The sequence below is a fragment of the Schistocerca serialis genome, chromosome 5, assembly GCF_023864345.2.
Source record: "Schistocerca serialis cubense isolate TAMUIC-IGC-003099 chromosome 5, iqSchSeri2.2, whole genome shotgun sequence".
Lineage (NCBI taxonomy): Eukaryota > Metazoa > Arthropoda > Insecta > Orthoptera > Acrididae > Schistocerca > Schistocerca serialis.
In genome coordinates, this window is record NC_064642.1 from 653,686,283 (window position 1) to 653,712,599 (window position 26,317).

The following is a 26,317-nucleotide window of genomic DNA, read 5'->3' on the forward strand; positions in this document are numbered from 1 at the left end:
ATCAATTAACGTAGAGGAATGTATCAGTGATCATAAGGCTGTGACAGCATCTATGACAACGGGTCTGACAAAGAATGTTAAGAAAGATAAGAAGATATTTTTGCTCAGCAGGAGTGACAGGATACAGATTTTAAAGTATCTGAGCAGTCAGCATCAAATATTCGGTGGTGAGGACGAGGATGTGATGTGGAAAACAGATAGAAAAAAATGCAAAGGAATTGTGCAATACGACATAGACAACTAGGGATGGGAAAGACCTACAATGTTAGAAAATTGCTATGTAAACAAAGAGAATTTCACCCCAGATTCAGGAGAAGCAGAAACCTTGCTGACAAACAAAAGCTGAACGAAGCGGAAATGTGAGTAAGGAGAGCAATGGGCGAAGCGTTTAATGACTAAAACTTTTTCAACCGATCTGAGTAAAAACGTGTACCACTAGAGGTCCTGACCAATGTTGTCTATAAAATCAGTAAATGGGTCAAAATCATCTATCATTCACTCAGTGACCACACTGGCACAGAAACGGAACATGACAGAGTGAAGGCGAAATACTGAATTTGGTCTTCCAAAATTGTTTCACCGCAGAAGATCGTAACACCCTCTCTCCTTTTAATCGTCATACGAACGTGAAAACGGCAGATATTGAGATCACCGATCCAGAATGGAAGGCAAAAACTACGATCGCTGATTAGTGGAAAAGTGTCAGGACAAATTGAGATAACTACAAGATTCTACAAAGCTCATTCGAAAGAACTTGTTCCCCTTCTAGCAGTAATTTATCGTAGATCGCTTGATGAACGAAGTGTATCTAGCGACTGGAAGAAAGCGCAGGTCATTCCCGTTTTTAAGAAGGGCGGTAGGACAGATGGACACAATTATACACCTATATCGTTGACCTATATCTGCTGTAGAATCACGAAAAATGTTTTACGCTCAAGAATTATGGCGTTTTTGGAGAAGGAAAATTTCATCTATCAAAATCAACATGAATTCCGCGAGCAGTGATCCTGCGAAACTCAGCTCGTTCTGTTTCTCCACAGTGCCGTAGACAATGCGCTCAGGTTTGTGCCGTATTCCTTGACTTCAGGAAGGCATTTGACACCGTCCTGCACTGCCGTTTAGTGGAAGAGCACGAGATCGGAGCAGACTTGCAATGGATTCAAGACTTATTTGCAGACAGAACTCAACACGTCGCTGTTAACGGAACAAAATCGACAGATGTAGACGTAGTTCCCGGTGTACTCCAAGGAAGTGTGAATTGTGATAGGACCGTTAATGTTTACAATATATATATATATATATATATATATATATATATATATATATACAATCTACTAGAAATCTCTTTAAGGCTGTTCGCAGATGATGCGGTTGTCTATAATAAAGTAGCAACGCTAGAAGGTCGTGACCATTTGCAGAATGACCGCCAGAGAATTGATGAATGGTTCAGGCTCTGTCAGTTGACCCTGAATGTAAATAAATGTAAGATACTGCACATACTTAGGAAAAGAAATCCACTACTCTATAGCTACACTACTGTTGACAAACCCATGGAAACGGTAACTGCCATAAAATATGTAGGAGTAAATATATGCAGCGACCTTAACGGAAGTGAACATATATAACAAGAGGTGGGAAAATCAGGCACCAGACACAGAATCATAGGAATAATCTTAACTCATCCACGAAGGAAGTGGCTTATAAGGCGCTTGTTCGACCCATTCTTGATTATTGTTCATCTCTCTGGAATGCCTACCAGATAGGACTGACAACAGAGATAGATAATATCCAATTAAGAGCGGCACGTTTCGCCAGGGGATCGTTTAGTCGGCATGAGAGCGTTACAGAAATGCTCAACAAACTCGATTGGCAGACGTTACCAAACAGGCGTTGTGTATCACTGAGAGATTTACTGTTGAAACTTCGAGAGAGTACTTGTACTTCCTACTACAGACGTCTCGCGTAATGACCATGAGGAGAAAGGTCGAGAAATTAAGAGCCAATACAGAGGCTATTCACGAGTGGAACAGGGATGGAAGGCTCAGTTAGTGGTACAAAAAGGACCCTCCGCCACACACAATTAGGTGGCTTTCTTAGTATCATGTAGATGTAGACAATCGGAATAGATCTTGCATCTTCGGTTATGTCAACGTTTTCCGGCATTGTAAAATTCCTGAAAGATAGTATTTATGACCCCTGGACTCCTACTGTCTGAGTGGCAAATGGCATCTTTTGCTAGCATATATTTATGAATAACAATTACTTGATTCGCGCCATAATAAATGTACTTTCCCTTCGTATCTGTTTGCTGACGTTACAAGCGATTTCTGCATCGGCACCTTATCCCATTGGCTCTGAAAGCGCCAGATGGCCAACCGCCTCTGCTAGTCACGCGTGGGAACCTGCTGCTCACTCTTCAATCCGTACATACTGCTGCGCTGATGCATTCATTTCACGTATGTGAAATAATAAAACTGGAAATAAAGTAATATATGCTCTTATCTGCAAATAATGGATACCTTACAAAGTCCGCGACAGTTCCTTTACGGGATGTAGGATATTCAACACCCTGAAATTATTAGGATGAACAATGTGCTGGTGTTTCTGATTTAAAGCTACAGTTTATTACGGAACTCTGCTCATACCTCACAGATTAACGAAACATACACTGATGGCATTCGACATCTACTCCTGAGCGGTCTTGTAATTTACTATGCACGGGATTGGAAGAAATAAGCGTTGCTTCCGGAAATAATGTGCTTCTCGTACTCAACTTTCGGACTCATGCTAATTGTACACTGGTTAAGGGCTACTGTTTCCAATAATTACAGACACAACATGGCTAGTGGCGTCTCAAAAGATTTGGCGGAAACTGTGAGTACGTAATCAAAAGAGGTCATTTGACGAAAAATGGGTATATAGAAACTAAAAATATAGGACATACAACACATACAAACCAACATTACGTCTTACAATATCTTCACATGAACACAAGCTTAGCCTCAAAATATGAAAATACCAATATCTCTTTGACAATAAGGAACTAAGGGCCCCTTGCGGTTAATTAATGAAGCGGAGCAATCAGGTCCGTCTCAAAGCCAATCACTTTTTTATAGGTACGAGGGTTTTGTCCTAGAAATGACCGTTTGAACTTAAAGGTCATGTCGGCGTTAAATAAAAGTCCTACCTAACTACCATGATAACTGGATGGATGTTTGCTCTAAAAGGATGTTAAATCTGAAGGAGTTAGATTTTATATCTGTTCGATGTCAGCGTCCAGCGCCTTTGGTGCTTAGGTGCCTTGCTACTCATCCGCCGGTGTAAGGAGCGAGCTAGCAGAATTGCTACAGTTTGTAGCATAAATTAGCTCCTTAAACACCGACGTAGCATCATAGTTTTTGCACTCAAGAGTAATCCTGTTTCTCCGCTCTCTCTGTTACACACTTTAATTGCGAATTTTGCAGTTTCGTTAAGCAGTGGCCAGGAAAAGTGTTTGTTTACGCTATAATAACGTAGTCAAAACTATAATGGACATAGCATTTAATTCAGGGTCATGTAGTCCCTACCGACAGGCGTTACAAGTATACGAGCGGCTGGTAACTACAGGCGTGTTTGGCGTCTTGGAAACTTACAGAGCACATGAAAGACGTTGATTGATAGCATACGTTTTTCCTTGCGCGCCATGTCCGTCAATCAACCTTACATTTGGAAAAGTAGTGAGTCAGATACTCGCTAATGTAGTAACTACCAAACGTGATAGCTCAAGTACCACAGAAAGTAACCATCAACAGGACTCCTAATTTAAATGATATCTGGAACTATAAAATACATTAACAACATGAATTAAAAATGTACTGGTTTAAGAATCATGAAAGAAGGTTGTATACATGGAAGAACCCTGGAGATACTAAAAGGTATCAGATAGATTATATAATGGTAAGACAGAGATTTAGGAACCAGGTTTTAAATTGTAAGACATTTCCAGGGGCAGATGTGGACTCTGACCACAATCTATTGTTTGTGAACTGTAGATTAAAACTGAAGAAACTGCAAAAAGGTGGGAATTTGAGGAGATGGGACCTGCATAAACTGACTAAACCACAGGTTGTACAGAGTTTCAGGGAGAGAATAAGGGAACAATTGACAGGAAGGGGGGAAAGAAATACAGTAGAATGGGTAGCTCTGAGGGATGAAGTAGTGAAGGCAGCAGAGGATCAAGTAGGTAAAAAGACGAGCGATAGTAGAAATCCTTGGGTAACAGAAGAAATATTGAATTTAATTGATGAAAGGAGAAAATATAAAAATGCAGTAAATGAAGCAGGCAAAAAGGAATAAAAACGTCTCAAAAATGAGATCGACAGGAAGTGCAAAATGGCTAAGCAGGGATGGCTAGAGCACAAATGTAAGGATGTAGAGGCTTATCTCACTAGGGGTAAGATAGATACTGCCTACAGGAAAATTAAAGAGACCTTTGGAGATAAGAGAACCACTTGTATGAACATCAAGAGCTCAGATTGAAACCCAATTCTAAGCAAAGAAGGGAAAGCAGAAAGGTGGAAGGAGTATACAGAGGGTCTATACAAGGGCGATGTACTTGAGGACAATATTATGGAAATGGAAGAGGATGTAGATGAAGATAAAATGGGAGATACGATACTGCGTGAAGAGTTTGACAGAGCACTGAAAGACCTAAGTCGAAACAAGGCTCCCGGTGTAGACAACATTCCATTGGAACTACTGACGGCCGTGGGAGAGGCAGTCCTGACAAAACTCTATCATCTGGTGAGCAAGATGTATGAAACAGGCGAAATACCCTCAGACTTCAAGAAGAATATAATAATTCCAATCCCAAAGAAAGCAGGTGTTGACAGATGTGAAAATTACCGAACAGTCAGTTTAATAAGCCACAGCTGCAAAATACCAACACGAATTCTTTACAGACGAATGGAAAAACTAGTAGAAGCCGACCTCGGGGAAGATCAGTTTGGATTCCGTAGAAATACTGGAAAACGACTTATCTTACAAGAAAGATTAAGGAAAGGCAAACCTACGTTTCTAGCATTTGTAGACTTAGAGAAAGCTTTTGACAATGTTGACTGGAATACTCTCTTTCAAATTCTGAAGGTGGCAGGGGTAAAATACAGGGAGCGAAAGGCTATTTACAATTTGTACAGAAACCAGATGGCAGTTATAAGAGTCGAGGGACATGAAAGGGAAGCAGTTGTTGGGAAAGGAGTAAGACAGGGTTGTAGCCTGTCCCCGATGTTGTTCAATCTGTATATTGAGCAAGCAGTAAAGGAAACAAAAGAAAAATTCGGAGTAGGTATTAAAATCCATGGAGAAGAAATAAAAATTTTGAGGTTCGCCGATGACATTGTAATTCTATCAGAGACCGCAAAGGACTTGGAAGAGCAGTTGAACGGAATGGACAGCGTCTTGAAAGGAGGATATAAGATGAACATCAACAAAAGCAAAACGAGGATAATGGAATGTAGTCAAATTAAATCGGGTGATGCTGAGCGAATTAGATTAGGAAATGAGACACTTAAAGTAGTAAACGAGTTTTGCTATTTGGGGAGCAAAATAACTGATGATGTTCGAAGTAGAGAGGATATAAAATGTAGACTGGCAATGGCAAGGAAAGCGTTTCTGAAGAAGAGAAATTTGTTAACATCGAGTATAGATTTAAGTGTCAGGAAGTCGTTTCTGGTAGTATTTGTATGGAGTGTAGCCATGTATGGAAGTGAAACATGGACGATTAACAGCTTGGACAAGAAGAGAATAGAAGCTTTCGAAATGTGGTGCTACAGAAGAATGCTGAAGATTAGATGGATAGATCACATAACTAACGAGGTATTGAATAGAACTGGGGAGAAGAGAAGTTTGTGGCACAACTTGACCAGAAGAAGGGATCGGTTGGTAGGACATGTTCTGAGGCATGAAGGGATCACCAATTTAGTATTGGAGGGCAGCGTGGAGGGTAAAAATCTTAGAGGGAGACCAAGAGATGAATACACTAAGCAGATTCAGAAAGATGTAGGTTGCAGTAGGTACTGGGAGATGAAGAAGCTTGCACAGGATAGAGTAGCATGGAGAGCTGCATCAAACCAGTCTCAGGACTGAAGACCACAACAACAACAACAACAACTGCGAATTGATCCTTAGACTGTCCTTGATAACCACAATGTGAAAATAAGCTTGTAAATGAAAGGCTTGCTCCTTTGCAATTTCTAAACAATGGACAGTCGACAATCAGCACGAGCGAAAACAGAGCAAACATCGAAAATCGCGCAAGTGTGAAGCCAACCGCCAGAATCAATTACTATCCCGATGTCGCAAGATGATACTAGGCTATGGCTAAATGTAAAGACTGCCTCTGGTCTCTGTCGAATGAACCTTCTTGATATGCATATCGACCCCTCAGACGATTAAGTGACGTGAAAAACTGCTCAACGGAAAAGATTTGTAAATTAATGGCACTGAGGACTGAATCGTGGGAGTGAACCTTAAAAAATTCGATAAAAATGGAGTAATGGGGTTCATCTATCTACTGAAATCAAAGATAGGTCTACTTTGACAATAGTTTACAACAGTTTATTCTTATAAAAATGTAGTAGGGAAACAATAACATGATCTATAAATGAACCAATAACTTCTCCAAACCAGCGAAGAGAAGAGAAAATGAGAACATAAAATCTTTACAATTAATGCCATTGAAAACAGCTAATCAGCGGTAAAGTCCATGGGGAGTGGATAGAGGAATAAATCAAACAATTCCATATCGGCCATGATAGGTGTATCAATCTTCGTGCAGTGAAGTAAAACACATGCAGGAACCCCAGAACCTGAATCACGAGCGAGCCCTCCATATCAGAGATGGTGGTTGTATCGATCTTAGGAAAAATTTGGAAATATGTGGTAAGTTCACACACTACTTAATCTAACTTACGCTAAGGACAACACGTACATCCATGCCCGAGGGAGGGCTTCAACCACCGCCTGGGAGGGGAGGGGGGGGGCAGCTATCGATCTTTGTGAAGGGGAAAAATTGCAGGAAACCCAGGTACGTGAATCATGAGTAAGCCCTCGAGCACGACATAATTCAAGATCATCTTCATTTTAGAAAGAAACGCGCCTGTCGTCGTCTGCTCGCTCTAACCAGCATTCCGATGGGCAGCGTGAAAGTACTACAACATTGCGTCAAGAGAACATAGGATGCAACCCAAGTGGCCTTAGAAGCCGAAGTCCCGTGCAGGAACCGCACAGAAGAGTCTGCGTAGAAGTCTAACGAAAATGATTTCTAAACACAAGGTGTCCTCCTTACAAGGGATTTAGTGGTAAGTTGGCCCAATGGATAGCCCGTCATAAACCCAACACAGATCAAGCATGAAACCAGTAAGAAGGTGTACTGAACTGTGAAAAAAAAGCAAAATAGAAACAGTGAGCGGTCCAAGAACAAGAAGCGCAATGAAGAGCAACCTGAAACGGGAAAGGCGTCGTTGGTAAGTGGTCACGGTGTTGAACTGCCAGGCGGGTGTACCGTGTTCATAAGTCTGTCGTGCCAGTTGTTTATTTTTTTCCACAACATCGTGAACTGTCTGTCCAGTCATTGAACCGTTTGTGTCCTCTCTCTGTAGTCTTAGCAGTTGTCATACTATACATTGAGTCATGTGGTAAGAATACATAACCGTCGCAAGTAAATGTGATGAACAGTAAGAGCTGGCGAGATACCATACAGACGTCCCACAGAAATTAAAACAACAAATAAACGGGTGTGAGCTATGTTACAACAAAGGAATTCATGAGTCAAGACTTCCAAAACGGAGCGCAAATTCAAATACGTTAAAACCATATGTTTTGACAGAGTACAGAGAAACTGTGTGATTGTCAAACTGTTGCGTTCATTTGTTGCAGCTTATGTGACAAACTATTATGTTTTCATCATTTCCTTGTGAGTGATCACATCCACATTCATAAGAACACCTATATCGGGGAAGTAGGCATATCTCACTTACTTACAATGGTAAGATTAGGTGCGTCGATAACAGATTCCTATTATTTGACACACATGCTTTCACTAATGCCATGTATGACACCTCAGACGTGTTTCCGGTGGAGGATTCGGATGACTTGTCGCCTGATCATGAAACATTTGCGGTTCCCTTGCGAAAGCCACTTCCTTTCGCCTGCTAATGGACTAGTTGCGCAGAATCAAATGTTATTACGGTTGCAAATGGTCGGTACACCACGACACAGACAAAAATTTGAATAAAGGGAACAACGAAAACAAAAAACAAAAACAAAAAAATGGTATGAGGGAAGTTTAATAAGCGCTTGGCTACTTGTCAGTCCAAAACCGTAACCGCTAAACCATCAAGCCATTTCTCTCTCCGGCTTCTCTGTATTGCTCTACTGGTTCTTGGACTGTTCACTGTCCCTGTTTTACTTTTTGTTTTCATAGTCCAGTACCCTTTCTTCCTGTTTTCATGCTTGGTCTATGTTCATTTTTTCATGAGCTGTCCCATGAGCCCTCTTACCACTATAGAAGTTGCGGTGGGGAGCTTCTCTTGTTAGAAGTCTAGAGAAGTAGTTGTCTCATACATTCGCGTAGAAGTCTCAATGGAGCCAGGAGGAGAAGAGCCTCGAAAGCGACCTCCTCCGAGTTCTCTGTGGAAAAGCCACCAAAAATAATCTACCAATGAGAAAGTTTACTAGGTATGCTTCCAACGGAACGCTACGTAGCAAGCCTTACCCTCTCCCCTCTAAAAACTTTACTTATCCACTAGTCGATGACCAATTTTTTCAAGTAAGTTGCTAAAAATTTTGTAGCAGGCTCCAGAAAAAATTATTTTGATACAGATCAATGCGAGCAAATCGACACTTCCATTTCTTTCCCATTTTTTCTACTTTTTTACACACTGTCCAATCATCGTGTGTCCTACTCTCTTCATCTGTACCCAGGTCAACAACCTCCGTGCCTTGGCGACAGAAAGTTGGGCTGGCTTTTTCAAAAGTTGGCCGAACGTTCCACAAGTTTTACACTCCAACGGCCTAGGAAAATATCTGCCAATACAGTTAGCATGCGTTGTTTTATGACCAGCTCCTGGCCTGTACCCAGACAGCACTACAGGGGTCATTTGGTTGAATAGGGCATAAAGAAACGCACATGTCTCCTGGAGTTCCAGCTATTTCTTTATCCACGATGTTGAAAGCAATTTCATGCTGACCGCCTTGCTAGACGCCTGATCAGTTTCCGCGAAAAGGTCACCTTGCATCGCCAACATGGCGTTCAGCGCACAGTGGTCAGCGGAGTGGTGATTGACCGCTCAGCCAGTGTCCAGTGAGTAGAGAAGTTCACCATTCCCGTGACGCGGCTCTTAGAATTCGAGGAAGTCTGTCCCTATGGGGCTTCCACTCTTCAGTTAATGGGACCCTTGTTTCTGCGATGACTCGCTAAGTCTTTGCTATCTTACTGGCCTAGTACAACATGCGGACCCAGCACACAATTAGTCGGAGTTATATTATTTGAAGGATGATCTGTGTCGCACTTGAATATAAACTCTTGAGTCAATTGAGCAAGGAAAAGAAAAACTAATCTAATTACTTCGTGAGTGATAACAGAATAATACACTATGTGATCAAAACTATCCGGACACGCGGCTGAAAATGACTTCGTGGCGCCCTCCATCGGTAACACTGGAATTCAGTGTGGTATTGGCCCGTCCTTAGCCTTGCTGACAGCTTCCACTCTTGCAGGCATACCGTCTGTCAGGTGCTACATGGTTTCTTGGGGAATGGCAGCCCATTCTTCACGGAGGGCTGCACTGAGGAGAGTAGTGATGTCGGTCGGTGGGGCCTGGCACCAAGTCGGCGTGTTCTATAAGATTTAAGTCAGGACTCTGTGCTGACCAGTCCATTACAGGGACGTTATTGTCGTGTAACCACTCCGCCACTGGCCATGCATTATGAACAGGTACTCGACAGTGTTGAAAGATGCAATCGCCATCCCCGAACTGTTCTTCAACAGTGGGAAGCAAGAAGGTGCTTAAAACTTGACTGTAGGCCTGTGCTGTGATAGTGCCACGCAAACCAACATGGGGTGCAAGCCCCGTCCATGAAAAGCACGACCACACCATAATAACACCGCCTCCGAAATTTTACTGTTGGCACTACACACGCTGGCAGATGACGCTCCCTGGACATTCGCATACCCACACGCTGCCATCGGATGGCCACATTGTGTACCGTGATTTGTCTCTCCACTGTTCACCGAGCGAGGTGGCGCAGTGGCTAGCACACTGGACTCGCATTCGGGAGGACGACGGTTCAATCCCGGGTCTGGCCATCCTGATTTAGGTTTTCCATGATTTCCCTAAATCGCTCCAGGTAAATGCCGGGATGGTTCCTCTGAAAGGGCACGGCCGACTTCCTTTCCTGTCCTTCCCTAATCCGATGAGACCGATGACCTCGCTGTCTGGTCTCCTCCTCCAAAACAAACCAACCCCAACCCAATCCACTGTTCAATCGTCCAATGTTTGCGCTCCTTACACCAAGTGAGGCGTCGTTTGGCATTTACCAGCGTGATGTGTGGCTTATGAGTAGCCGCTCGATCATGAACTCCATGTTTTCTCACCTCCCACCTAACTGTCATAGTACTTACAGTGGATCCTGATGCACTTTGGAATTTCTGTGTGATGGCCTGTATCGCTGTCTGCCTGCTAAACATTAGGACCCTCTTCAACTGTCGATGGTCTCTGTCAGTCAACAGACGAGGTCGGCCTGTACGCTTTTGTGCTGTACGTGCCCCTTCAAGCGGTCGCTACGGTCGCAGGTTCGAATTCTGCCTCGGGCATGGATGTGTGTGATGTCCTTAGGTTAGTTAGGTTTAAATAGTTCTACGTTCTAGGGGACTGATGACCTCAAATGTTAAGTCCCATAGTGCTCAGAGCCATTTGAACCATTTTTTGAAATTTCGCGTACAGACGTATGACATAAATGACAACCAATCACCTGACCATATTGGAAGTCCGTGAGTTCCGCGGAGCGCCACATTCTGCTCTCTCAAGATGTCTAATGAATACTGAGGTCGCTGATATGGAGTACCTGGCAGTAGATGGCAGCACAATGCACCTAATGTTAAAGAGATATGTTTTTGGGGACGTCCGGATACATGTCCGCATAATTATAATCACACAGTGTTGCAATAAAAGTGAAACGATGAACAGGCTCCAGCCTGACGCGGTTCATAACATTCCAACCCGTGGAAAATCTCTGCCATGTATTTCGCTCTTAGGCTGATCATAGGGTGGCAAATATCAACTACTTTTTGTGATTCCAAGTCTCCTGCCTTTAGATACCAGGGAAATGGGTGAGACAGTAAATAAGGAATGCATAGCTACGCCGATAAATCTAATTTTTTTCTTCTTGTTTGCAAACTAACAATTTCCATGCAGAATGATGCGCCCATTGCTGTAATTCGTTCAGAATGCTGGGGCGAACTCATACTTCAGTTATACAAATTTCAAGTAATACGAATTCAGGCCTCATTTGCCTTTCTCGACAAAACTCAATTACAATGCTCTCTTATTTACATCTCTCTCATTCCAATAAGCTACAGTTGCCCACCCTCTTAAGTGTCAGTCAATTGTCCTCTCATTTTCGTGATGGCACTACTCCAACACAATCAAACATTGCCTATCTTTCACACTGAAGCACATTCAGTCCTTAACAATATATAGAAAAGATTGTTATTAGCCCTAATAAGCATACCAGAAAGTACAATAGCACGTTTGTTATAATGCCAACAGCATTCTAACTCACTACACTAAGCAAATTATTATTAGAATGGCATAATGCTAATATCAAAGATGAGACAAGTGAAGACACTCCTTTCGAAAGCCTAAAAATGAAAAAGATAGAACAGATACTTGATAACCGAATAATTCAACAATTCTAGCAGAACTTAACTCAGGCGAAGAAAAAAAAAATCCTCTTAACCCAAAACATCGCCTAACGCGGTGTTCTTTACTACACGGTCCAGAGACATTAATGTGATCATCGCAAAAAGCTGCAGTTGTTGTTCTAATGCGGAAACTGAGGTCTTTATCTGACGTCCAAAAGGGCATGATCTTTGGCTTTCGGGCCAAGGGTGGAAGCATTTCCGAAATGCAGCCGTGGTTAAAGTATGCCATGCAAAGCAAAACGGTGCTATCCAAAACAGCCGCTGACACATCTTCGGTGCACCACGGGCCATAGATGACAGGGATAAACGACGGCTTCGGAGATATGTACGGGCCAACAGAATGTTGAGCAACTGAAAGTTCGGATGAACCTAGAGGCTACCTGCAGCTTCTCCTATATGACCATTCAGCGAACGTTTTTGTTTACGGGACTTCTGCTGCCTGGTTTGCGCGCACATGCTAACTGTTGCTCATCCGCGACAAAGAAAATACCGAAACTGGACGTCCACTGAGTGGTGACAGTTGGACTTTGCAGATGAATCACGTTTTGTGCTCCATTGGACAGATGGAGTTTGAGAATAATCGTTGTAAGGGTCCATGCCGGACCACAGAGCGTTATCGTCTGGGAAATTATTCGTAGCATTCCGTGGGTGATCTCGTCACACAGGAAGGCATAATGGATCAACGTAAGGGGAATGTGTCCACTCCTACATGCAGTTTGTTTTTCTTCGGTACGAGGGCATCCACTAGCAGTATAATTCAAAATGTCACACACATCTCAGTGTAAGTGCGCGGTTCGAAGAACACCAGAACGAGTTTACCCTCTTCCCTGGCTACCTGCTCCCCCTCCCCAACCCCTCCCGGATTTAATTCCAATCGAGAATGTGTGGGACAACGTCGATCTAGCTATTCGTGCCATGTGTCCTCAACCATGAATCCTAGCACTGCTGGACATGGCACTTAATTGGGCGTAGCTCCACACCTTCCAGAACCTCACTGACGCTCTTCCTTCACGTCCACGCTGCAAAAGATGGTTATTCAGGCTTCTGACAATTTAAAATTTTAATGTGACTGGATCGTGTACATGGTGACTTCTCTACTTGATAAAAGCTCTCACATTTCAAATTAGATAGAGCAAAACAAACTAATTTCACACAGGTGCGATGTTCGAAAATGAACACCTAATATTGTAAAGTCGTAAGTCTCTGATGAGAAATAGAACATAGAGAACAGAGCGAAAGAAATTAATTTGATGTTTCTAACCTACCTCAAACGTACAACAGCACGACTTGGATTTCTCAAAACGCAGCACACACGTCATATTTACGCCACAGACACACGACATGAATCTGAAGTTGGTCAGTTCGTACAGCGAAAGTGGCGGTTCCCATTGACCGTTGAAGGCTGCCCTTGTTGCCTTACGGTGCCTCTGTCGAAAGGACCATCTTCTTCTACTCCGACGCTCCCTTCACCTCAGGTTATGAAGCGCAGTGGTTCGTCGCTGCCGCTAGGGCTACGGAAATCTCATGTTCCTCAGGATAACCGCAAGACGTAAGATTCTAGCTTGCGGCATTCTTCTCAGTGAGCATCAGACGTCACTTGGCTCTAATTGACATTACAATTAGTTAACACAGGGTTGCCTCTCTAATTACACATTCACAGTGACATGTGATGAACACTCACAGAGCAAAGAAAGTAGAGAACAATACAGGACAAGATTACCAGACACGGTATTCCATCCACAGATTACATCACAAAAGAGATTTCTCAGACTGATTACTTCGGTGCAGAACAGTGATACTTCTCATAAAGGGAAGAAAGGGTTGTTCTAGACACGGTCCTTGGGTGTGATTCGTACTGTGCGCGTCGTCACCTTCATATGTCTATAATTAAACATGTAGAGATATCTTGAGCACAATTTCATTATTCCAATACGCCTTATGCGTTTCGACTTACATCATTATTAAGGACCAATAGTTAATGTCAGTGCTGGATTAAGCCAGCCCGAGTCCCGAAGCAAATACTATTAAGGGGGGTAGGACGTCAAATGGGCCGACTTGGAGCAGGAGAGGCACCACACGCTATTTTAATTTCCACTGTCTATACTTTTACAAATAAATTCATTGCAGTGGAAGTTCGAAAACATAACGAAATAATTGTTTTTACACGTAAAGTATCATCATTTTTTTCACTTATTAATGGCTGCATTTGTTGCTATAGGTACACTTTTCTTCATAAGTAAGAGAGATTCTTCGATGAATTTTGCACAGCATACAAACCATATTTGAAGGTGTATGAAACTCTAGAATTTTGAAAATCTATTAAAAACTGTGGTAAAAATTGAGGTACTTAACTAAAAAATTTGTGTTTTTTTCTAAACATGAAGTTTAAAATATGACAGCTCATTCGTTTTTTCAGAAATTGAATAAGTGCTAGAGTTTCACACACCTGTAAGTATGGTATGGGTGCTGTGCAAACTTCATCGAAGAATCTCACTAACTTATGAAGAAAAATGTACCTACAGCAACAAATGCAGCCATTAGTAAGTGAAAAAAATGATGAAATTTCACACGTAAAAAAATTATTTTGTTATGTTTTCGAACTTCCACTGCAATGAGTGTGAATCCTGAATCCTTCCTAGTGATGCTGACAAAGTTTTATGGATTTATTTGTAAAATTATAGACACTGGAAATTAAAATGTCCTTTGATGCCTCTCCTGCTCCAAGTCGGCCCGTTTGACGTCCTGCCCCCCTTAACAGGTCTTTAGTTTGCTTTGGGCCTGAAAAGATGAGGATATAAAATAAAACAGCCGCTTACGAAACACTTTTCTCGATTTCTTTTGGTCGTATTTTGAGACAACGCTAGTAAAATCAGGGTCCCTGAGCAAACCATATTTATAAAGGTGAGGTTACATAGACGTTCTTATCCTGTGATGAATCTTCACTAGTACTTAATGCGCTTTAATTCTGTAAAAGAACTTCTCTACTGCAGTTGGTGATCATCAAACCCAAGAAAATGCGTAAAACTCTTTCTACATTTAGGAAACACGATTCTAATGAATTTTCCATTAAAAGTTTATAAAACTACAGTTCCAGCAGCTCATCTGTCAATAGCAGCAGCCACATCTGTTTTGAGCAGCTCAGCAGTTTGCACCAGTTCGTCATCTAGACTTTCTTCCAAATTTCTAGGTAACCATTGACGATAACTGGAGTTATTTTCAAGATCCCTTCTGGTATTAATGCCTTAAATTGCCGACGTATTCCAGAAATGCTTGTCGCGTGATGGTACACTTTCTTTTGTTTAGCTAATGCAGATTGTACGGATAGCACGTTATACTTATGACTATATACTTCTGAATTCCAAACTATTGTCCAGGTGTCTGAGTTTCTTCAACTCCATCGAGTGCAGTAGAGCAGCTGAAATGATCGTACTTTCTATTTCGCTTGCGTCGTCTTGAAGACTGTTGCTTATATTCTTCACAACCGGTCTGCACTGTGGCTTTTGCATAAATATCTGCAAATGTGGACCGTATTGCTCGCATGCACCTGTTTAACAATTTATAAAGGGCATATTCCGTGTTAAGGTTTAGATCAGACGATTGCAGTGAAGCACTAGTCACTTACAAGCGTTAAACGATGTCGTTCAATCGGAACTAGAGTGTCCAGAGTCACTAAACGTTTTACAGACAATATACTTGCCATGCATTAGTCCACAAACGATACGTGCAATTTATTGTACGGTTATTCGCATACAAACATTTAAAACACAAATACCTTCGCACCATTAGAAAATATAAACGCTACGTTAGTGCAATCAATTTGTTTACACAAATCCTCTCCATTTAATAAAATTAATACAATGACTAAAATGAGGCATTCAAGGGTCAGTAACAAAATTTAAGAAAATGTTATTGTTTAAAACCAAAATAAACAACTAAAAATAAAGACCATAATTATTCTGATAAGGATTTTTAAAAAATTGTCGTTGTTCAAGTACTGTACAAGCGACCTTTAGCTTACGAGGCTAGAGCTTTAGCCGTTACGCTACGGAGATAATGGATAAACTCATCTTATTTTTAATTGTTCAGTTTATCGTGAGAAAATATTTTCGGCACCTTTCCAGAAACGAGGGCCCACCAAGGTGGATGACAGCAGCGTGTGAAACCTGGCGCGCAATCCTGCAATTTGGTATGGATGATTTCAAAAAGTCATTAGATCCCATCTGCCACAGTGGCAAATAAGTCTTCACTATATTTGGAAGTGAATGAATTATAACGATAACATTTTATCATCAGATCAAACACCGATAATTGTTACCTACATTGTTCTATACGTTGCACATAGAACTTACGTGATGCTTTTAACTTGGAAGGGTATATAAACAAAACAAATAAGCTTACCATATTCTTCAGTGCTTCTCGTTTTCCTGTCGGCAAATTTCAAAATCCGTGGATAAAATTATATTTCTCTCTTTCAGTATCATCTACAAATAAACAATAGCACTGTATCCTCTTAGCCATTGTGAGGGGCAGATAAATTATGACCAAAAGAAAACCGCGAAACTAAAACGCGTTATACAACAGTAGTCCACCAACGAGAAAGCAACCTTTACTCTAGATCGATGCTTCGTGTCAAAAGTACAGTAATAAAGGTAAATACACAGTGGAATGAATAGTGAGTGTAGTATTAGGTCTATGAAAATAAACACAGTGTCCATTAAATACTTTCTTATTGCTAATAAAAAGAATACTGTTCTAAATGGTCTGCTTATTACGACTAGTTCAGACAACATTCCCTATAAGATCTGCGGTGTCGTCAATTACGACACGTTATGTAGGGTGTGAACGGCGCTCACCTATTGGTGACACCATATCTTACCGTTGGGCAGTAGGCTGAATACCAATCATTTTGAACCACAGATTCTTCTACACCCTGGCGCGGGGGCCTCTAATGCGCGGGACCCGTAGTACCTGCTAACTCCTGCTATGTGGATAATCCCACACTGTTTAAGGTTAACATTACACTTTTTCCTGTGGTGAGGAATTTTGATTAGATACCAAGTAATCATCTGAACAAGTCTCCACTGACACATAATTACTAAACAAAGGCCGTACCGGGTGGCCGAGCGGTTCTAGGCGCTATAGTTTGGAACCGCGAGACCGCTGCGGTCGCAGGTTCGAATCCTGCCTCGGGCATGGATGTGTGTGATGTCCTTAGGTTGGTTAGGTTTAAGTAGTTCTACGTTCTAGGGGACTGATGACCACAGATGTTAAGTCCCATAGTACTCAGAGCCATTTGAACCATTACTAAACAAAATAGAATAGTCATATCTCACACGAGTCAGGCTTAGCATCTGCGTTATCCTATGAGTGGCAGGTCATCCAGTTACTTCAGGATTCGTTTATTTTTAATTACCATTCCAGGAACAACAGAGACAGGGTGACATCGCAATACGCTTGCTCCTGGTGGACATTTCTATCATCCGACACGTAGTCATAGACCGCCAGCAGCGCATACTGTCTCCAATTCAAAGGCAGTCTGTTTTCTATTCCCGTGGTTTCTGATAATTTGCACGCGCACGACACCAGAAATCGAGCGGCGTGAGTGATGCTCCCTACTTCTACAGACCTTCAAGATGTCAAAAAACTTTGGTCTGAGCACTCCAGCTCTGCTCATGTGGCTGTCCATCAATTCAGATTGAGTGCAGCATACCACAGAACAGCTGAAGCGCCTAAACAAATCTCTATTTCCAGAATGAAATTTCCAGACTGCAGCGGAGTGTGCGCTGATATGATACTTTCTGGCAGATTAAAACTGTGTGCCGGACTGAAACTCAAAATCGGGACCTTTGCCTATCGTGAGCAAGTGCTCTACCATCTGAGCCACCCAAGAATGACTCGCGACCCCTCCTCACAGCTTTAATTCCTCCAGTACATCGTCTCCTACCTTCCAAACTTCGCAGAAGCTCTCCCGAGAAACTTGCAGAACTAACACTCCTGGAAGAAAGGATATGCGGAGACATGGCTTTGCCACAGCGTGGGGGATGTTTCCAGAATGAAATTTCTACTCTGTCCGCGAAAGGTCCCGAGTTCGAGTCTCGGTCTGGCACACAGTTTTAATCTGTCACGAAGTTTCAAATCTCTGTTTGCTATGTTCTCAAACATGTGTGATATAAATATTGAAAAGGCTAGCGTACTATGTTTATTTAATTCCATAATGTCATTCGAGATTATTTTCTGGGGTAGCTCATCAAACCAAACTAAAGTTTTACGAGTCCAAAGACGTCCAATACGAATAAGTTGTCGTGTGAACTCAAGAACGTCCTGCACAGTGCTGTTTAAGGACCTGAGGATACCAACTACTGCTTCCCAATATATTTATTCCTTAACGAAATTTATCATTAAAAATGTATATCTATTTCGAACCGATGGCTGAATTCTTGGAATCAATATTGAAAATAAAAATAACTTTCATCAGGATTTTAAGTCACTTTGTTTCAGAAAGGTGTCTGCTGTTCGGCAATATACAGTTTCAATAACATGCTAGCAACCATAAAAAGTTTGACTAATAATACAGTTTTGTTTGAGAAGAATGTAAAGGAGCTATTGGCGGCCAACTCCTTCTAATCCATTGATAAATTAACTAGCGGAACAGACTGATACGTGTATGTTATTAATAATCTCACATAATGTGAATACCGCGTACAGTCTGACTTCTGTGCAGATATCTTTCAGTAATGCAATAATGTAAATAAATGCTGTAGAATGTTTGATTTTTATTTTATTTCATTTGATGATGTGTGGCTACAATAGGCTAAGAATAATTGTATGCTCCTAACATCTAGTACTTGGTGATACGTTTTATATCCACTTAAATACAAATGTTTTTAAGTTTTTTTTTTTTTTTTTTTTTTTTTTTTTACCAGTTCCACATCTACAAGGAAAATTTCATTTGGGATCTGTGGAAGGTACAGTTGTTTATGTGTTCTTATTTTGTAAATATTTATTGTGTGTTATTTTTTCCTGAAGTGTTCGACATCCCAGAGGATCTCCTCACTATGGATAAATTAGAACGAAAACTACATCTAATCTCATCTACAGCAACGGCCGAATGAGACGTTACACATTACGAAGGAGACACTATATGTGTTGTCTGACAAAGTAATTACGTCAGTGTGCAGTATCAGCTGCAGTTGTCATTTTAACAACTCTTCTGGTATTTGTATTACAACAGAGGTCTTAGTGTAATAGAGTCTAACAGTGATGTTATGTCTGTGTTACTATTAGCCATAAACTTTCCACTTCTAAAAACGTACATTGTAAATCAAGGAGACTCTTTACTGTATAGGGACAGTTTAAAAATCGATAAAGATTTTCCATATTTTTCTATGGTTTCTATCAAAATATGCATTAATCGCACGTACATGTCCTGGAATTCGTGAAACTACACAGGGAATGGCTGCCGTTGGAAAATACTGAATAATATCATTAATATATTACCGAGAACATAGAATAGGATATAAAGCTCTTCTCTTCGAAACATAATTTTCAATTTTGGTGATGGCAATTAATATGATTTGAAGAGTACCACTAGGCCATTACTGATTGGGATGTTCCAGTAATCACACTAATAACTCTACCGTAATATCGAGATAGCAATCAAATTAAACTTAATTTTCATTAATTAGTTTTAAATTCGGGTCGCAGGGTCTAATAAAAGCCGTGGGGCGGACGGGATCCCTTCCCTTGCCCCCTGGCTCACGGCTCAATGCAACCGTCAGTCCTTTGAGGGAAATTTCTCTTCACCGTTTGCCGTAGTTAGAAATGAGCTTCGAAAATTTTGTCACGCTTTTTTATATTTTATTCATCTACGTCAATTTTGCCTATTACTTATACAACTAATCTTTAAAAAACATATTGTAATCGTTTGTGACTACAGAAGGACATAGCGTTTCACGATATTATCATTCAATAATTACTGTCATACTGCTGTTATTTATTCAGCTGGGTTATAAGGGAAGATAACGAATTTCGTTATTCTTACAATCGCTTGTAAAGAAAATATGTCCCATGTGTGATGAAAAATCTCATGTGAATTTATACGAACTATAATTTATACCTTTAAGCAGTGGAATATGAATTATATATTTGAGTGTAATCAAATATGAACAACCCATTTTGCTTCTAAAAGTGTTATCCCATACTAATGACATTTATAGCATCTCACCAAGAAAACAACAAACAGACAACCCCTACAGGAAGTTGTTTACGTCCTCATTTACTATTGAAATCATGACGAGATAAGCAGAGGATTGAAAGCTAACAAACGAAAATATCAATATCTGTAGAAAATAACTTCTGAATCCACATTAAATTTCTAATACAGTCCCAACGTCAAACAACATCTAAAATGGAAACGACAAAAATTTATCAGTAAGCCATCTATAGCTACTTTCCGCTATAGCGTTTTATTCCTGTTCAGTGAAACATAGTAAAAGATTACAAGCTGCTTAATAAAGTAGAGAGGCACTACACAACTCTTTATTAATGGCAACAGAGAAGCGGAGATTCACAGACGTCAAATCATGATCTCATTCTATTCATTTCAGTAGCCCTCCACACCTTTTATTAACTAATTTTTATGTTCCGTGAAATGTTCAATTCTCTGTATAGTGACTCAGAAAAAGCGAATCTGTTCTCATATTTTGTACTTCGATTTACTGTTCACATAAAACAGAATTTCAGCGCGTTGTGTACGCCGAACGACAATAGATATTTAACTGTTTGCTACACACTGTAACACACTACCAAAATACAATCAAATAAAGCACTTTATGTAGTGATATTGCAACTTAGGAGTGTGTTAGTTCGCTACGCAGAGTAAGCAGAAAAGGTAACAAATGGAAATTTCGAAAAAGAATTAAAATTAAGGCGGAATAAGTAAAGGGTTGAAGGTGAGAAGATTACATATTAATTTTGTTGTAGACAGAAAATTAGTTATCGACCGAATAGAATCGATAGTGCTTCCAAAAGAGGTTATGTATGTATCAATCGAAGTAAAACACAGATAGTAACCGAACTGAGTCAAGTGATCTTGCGTGAGTCAGAAAAATTTAGGAAATATGTGATAAGTTCTATGGGACCAAAGGTCGGATAACAAAATTCAGTAGTGGGGCGTTTGGTTTGTATTCTGGCATGAAAATAAGTGATGAACTGAGACGAAGATAGCCTTCCTGAAGAGAACAAGCATGTTAAACTCTGGTCTAAGTGTTAAGAAGTCTTTTCACGTACTAGATGTCCAAGGAGCAATGGTCAATATTCAGGGATGTGGCAGGAACGATCATTAGAAATAAAAATGTCCAGTAAGAATGTTCTCTACAGTGCATATATTAAGAGCTAGGAGCAATTCTTCGATACTGCGAATCAAATATTTTCTGCTGTAAGCACTTTGCTTTCCATATTTAAGGCGAAGATATTACGGACCAAAACAAGGATAAATTGTCTAGTAAACATATGCTCTCCCATGCATACTGTATGTTAAAGAAATAGAAGAGTAGGACAGTGTATTATTATAATGTTCGCCTACTTATCCGTAGCATGTGTGGTACGTAAAATGCCATACCGATCTTCGAGAAACGCCAGGTTCTTCTAGGTACGACCCAGTCAATATGAGCTGGGACGATCGAGTGGAATGCGACGCTGATAATTATTTGTGCCTCGGTAAACGTTTGTGTGTAACAACCCACTAGAAGTTTCATATCACGTACGAAAAAATGCAACACGCGGTGTGTAACGAGTTACCAAAAATCATTTACGTATTGAACAGTTCCTTGGTGAACGGCTGTGTGGAGTTCTGAACGTCTTGCAATACTATGAATCATTGGATTGTGCCTGTTGCGGTGGTCTGAACGTATTTTTAGGGGAATTTGATTCAGCGAATGAACGCAGACTGGCTCTTACTTGCATTTCTTGATTGAAGGCAAACGCCAAGTGTCAGCCTATCTCTTAATAATTTTATTTCGCAGTTCTTAGCACAGTTTGTAGATTGCCAGTAAGGATGAAATCTACGAGACAAATTTAGAACATGTGATAATAAGGAAACCAAATTGCAAATGAAGATATGAGTCCAATTAAACTGTACCTTAGAACATTCGAGGAGCATAGTCTTCATCCTGCAGCATTTCTTCATCTTCAAGCTTCCTCTTGTCATTCCTTTTAGCACTTCTTGCTTCTTTGGTAACTTGAAGAGCGAATCTTTCAGCTTCGTGCACACATTGTTTGTCACATACAAGCAATTGATCTTCCAAATTAGAGTCACATTTTATGCCCAAATTTCTCAGGACTTCCAGCCTTCCTATCTCTCCATCATTGAAACATATTACTGCATTTAGTACATCAACGTTTAATGTATTTAGTACTATAAAAACATTCCTACGTAATCTTTCCCATATTCAGTGGTTGTAACTTTCATTTGTATTCTGAGAGCCCCCCATGAAGAGATTTACTAAGCAAAACAGGGTCACCCATGTCTCTGAAAATTGGTTTAATTAAATTCATAACAGGCTCAGGAAGAGAATGCTTATGATGGTATATTTGACCACTTTCGTTTGCTTTTTGGTAACCACACCTAGAATCTGCTCCTTAGGGCAAAGTCCGTTAACAGAGCGCTCATATTTGGACATCTTATGAATGTAGGTAGCCCATACAGCTTTTCTCATTGCTCTAACATCATTCAGAGGTGCAGTTCGTCTAATCGCCAGTCCATAATAACTCTGAAACAGGTCTATTTCAGTTTCTGCCAATCTGCCTCGGCCAGGCAGAGATTTTCCATGAGATAGTAATTTTCATTTCTCTTCATAGCTTCCTCAATCTAGCACCCATCCTCTTTTTAATATGCCCACAACACTCCAGTTTTCTTACCAAGGTATCACCATAAACATTGAACTCATTAATTTTATTGAAAGCCTTAGAGTCCCCATTGCCTAGGTACTTCATATATCTAACGTTATAAACGGGCACCGATCTCTGAAATAGGTTTAGAGCTCCATCACATTCCATACCTCCACTTATGTCCTTCAGTGGTACCATGCCAGGTGTGGCAGTACTTAGGAAGCACTCAACATCAACAACTTTTCCATTTTCCAGAGAAGTAGCACTTACAACACCATTCAAGGAATGATGTCCTCGACGTTGCTATGTCCCATAAAGTGCAACAGCAATGTCCCTGGTTCTACTAATATTTACAGTTTCTTCTACTGCACGTTACATACATGCTTTATACACAACTGTCAAGGCACCTAAAACTATTTTTATGTATTTGCTGAACCTATAGGGAATAGGAGGAAGGTCCATCAAATCATAAAACGTTTGAGGGGCCGTTTTTCCTTTTCGTATTGCACGCATTGCATACACTAACTTCATATCCACATCTTAGGAATTATGTACGTTGTTCGAAGTCATTTTCGAGGTAGATTTACTGCAGGATCTACACAGAACAACTAATTTTAACTGTAAACCCTTCCTACTACTTTGTTGTTCAATTATTTCCAGACAGCCTACACCTGTACATTTCGCCTCTTCCTGTATCACGGGACGTAAGATGCCCACATCAACAACAACAAATCCACTACAAACAGCGCCATTGTTAACAAAAAATATTCGAATCAGGACACGTGCTATGTGGGAGATTCTTCCCTGAATACCTGACACACAGGTTACTTTCAACACCGTGGCTTGCTTTGTTTGTGAACTAGTTACCACGGAATTTCCTTTTATTGAATTTCTTGGGGCGTAGCATAGTTCATATTTATTGCACACTAAAGGATATGTACTTCCACTTACACATTCCCAAAAAAATATCTTATACTCTATGTAAAGATATGGAACACAGAAACATATGTGTTTACCCAGCAAGAATCCGAAAAAAAGGAAAAGCTACCACAGAACTGTGAGAATAAATGAAATACCTCATTATTTGTTTTACAGCAAAATATATGCAGATTTAGTTTCTGTTTGTCGTCTTTAGCAAAAGTCTCTGACCACAAATTTTTATTATGATTTCAATTAGAAGACGTATTTTACATAGAAAAACTAAAACAGAAGCTGACAACGTCTCAGTCTTCTCCTGGATATGACTTCACAAGGTGGCAATGAGGATATGTATTTCATGGCTAGCATCTACGGGGTGGCCAAAATAAAAGTGGCCCCAGGTATTATAAACAACGTACAGACAGCTCACTCGTTTAATGTAGTAAATTATTATTACGAATAACAACGCACTGAACATTCAGTAGGTCAGTAGTTCATAGGAGGTGCTGAAAATGTTCGTAATAAACTTTGATGCACAACTCTGCACTTGTAACATGTTCTGTAACCTTTTGTCAATTTATTTGGTGTGATTTCCACAATGGCACAGCGAATGTTTGTCTTCAACTCTTCAATTCTACACGGGTTCTATCTGTAGGATTCACCCTTTAAATATCCCCACAAATAAAAATCGCAGGTAGACATAGCGCTTGATCTGGGAGGCCATAAACGTACAGAAACTATACCTGCTTCATGAACGTATGACACTGAAAACCGTGAAGTACGCGCTGCAGCGCCATTTTGCTGGAAAAAACGCATACGCTTGTTCTTCCTTCTTTAGATGCGCTATGAACGGTTGCAACAATTCCGGTGCATACACTTGAGAGTTCACGGTGCTGTTGAAGAAAATGGGGCTACAATCGTTGCCCTGGAACTGCGCACAAAACGCCTACTTTCAAATCATGCAGAGGCACCTAAAAGCGTTCCCTGGGATTGTCTATTGACGCAAAGCATATTTTGAGATTTCACGTACCCTCTAAGGTGAAACTATGCTACGTCTGAGTTGAAGTTAGGGTAAATCCAGGTAAGCATAAACGACAGGCATGAGTAACCATTCGCAATAGTGTAGTGTTTGTGTATAATGCGTAGGTTTTAATGGCTGCATAACTCTTACTTTGTATGCTCGCATATATAACACATTCAACATGATCTAGCAGGACGTTCGTTTGATGTTTAGTCTGGAGGATGGACATCCAGTTGATTTCCGTGGACTGCTTTTCATAGTCTCGTGAAACCGATCAACATATTCTGGCGAACAAACATTCTTTACGCGGTTCTGTTTGGAGTTAGCGACTAAACCTGTTGCTCTAAATTTAGTGATCAATTTCTGCACAACACGTTTTGCAGGAGTAGCTGTCTGTGTTTCTTTTATCGTGAACCTTTCATTTAACGTTTTAATAGACTTAAATCGAGAAAATATTTCAACAATAAACACTCTCTGCTCCATTGAAAAACGGCATTGTGCGGAAATGTATTCACAACAAGCTTCAAACTGACTACTGAAAACGCGGCACGGATCACTAAACCGCTGCTGGATATCACGTAACATCGTATGACCCGCTCGAGTGCTTACCTAGGGTTAAGAAATAACAATACTCAGGTAGTTTCGAATACCACGTTCACTATAACTTGGGGTCTCTTTCATATTGGCCATCCTACATAATGCTATATCCTTCAACGTCTATTAATCACCCTTGTACACCTCAATAAATTCAAAAAAATTACTCCAAGCTCCTTAACTTTTCCCCACATCGTTGACTTCATTATATCAACTATCCTCCACATTGTTCATCGAAACAGGTAACTCCTCATCTATATGTTATGTTACATGTTTTCCTAATTAAAACCATCAGCACTTATGTCATTCAAGTTCTTTTTAGTTTCTCTGCTTTTCCATGACTCCTGAAACAAATGTACAACTTTACAAACAATTCTTTACTGATACTAACTAGCTTCACACAGTAATCAGACAGAACTTCCCTCCGAGATTTGGCACGTATATCCAACCTTTTGGTACAACTATTTCAGTAACACACAAGTTATGGATTGCTTCATATCTCTGTAACTACTTTAACACTGAATTCTTATTATTATGATGACTGTTCCAATGACCCTAATTGGAATAAACAGATGACCACACCTTAATCTACTTAATCATTTCTACAATTTTATTAATCTATGGATGGGTAAGACAGGAGAAGAGTGAAACTTGAAACTGGAAATAAAGCGTCAGCCAGCTGGGAGTGTACCGGTAAAAGAGTTTCTGGTTCACTACGCCTATTCTGAATATACTTTGTTGTCTGAGTTTCCGTTGTCTTCATATGGATAGTATTTTTTTATGTTTTTAACACATCCCTTAATATGAGCTCTCTTAACTTGCACATACTGTAGTTCCTTGGTGTCTGGATGTTAAGACATTATTATCCCGTGTGGCCCATTGTAAACATGATTGAACTTACCTATCTGAGAATTTTCTTTTTTTTATTTGGCATG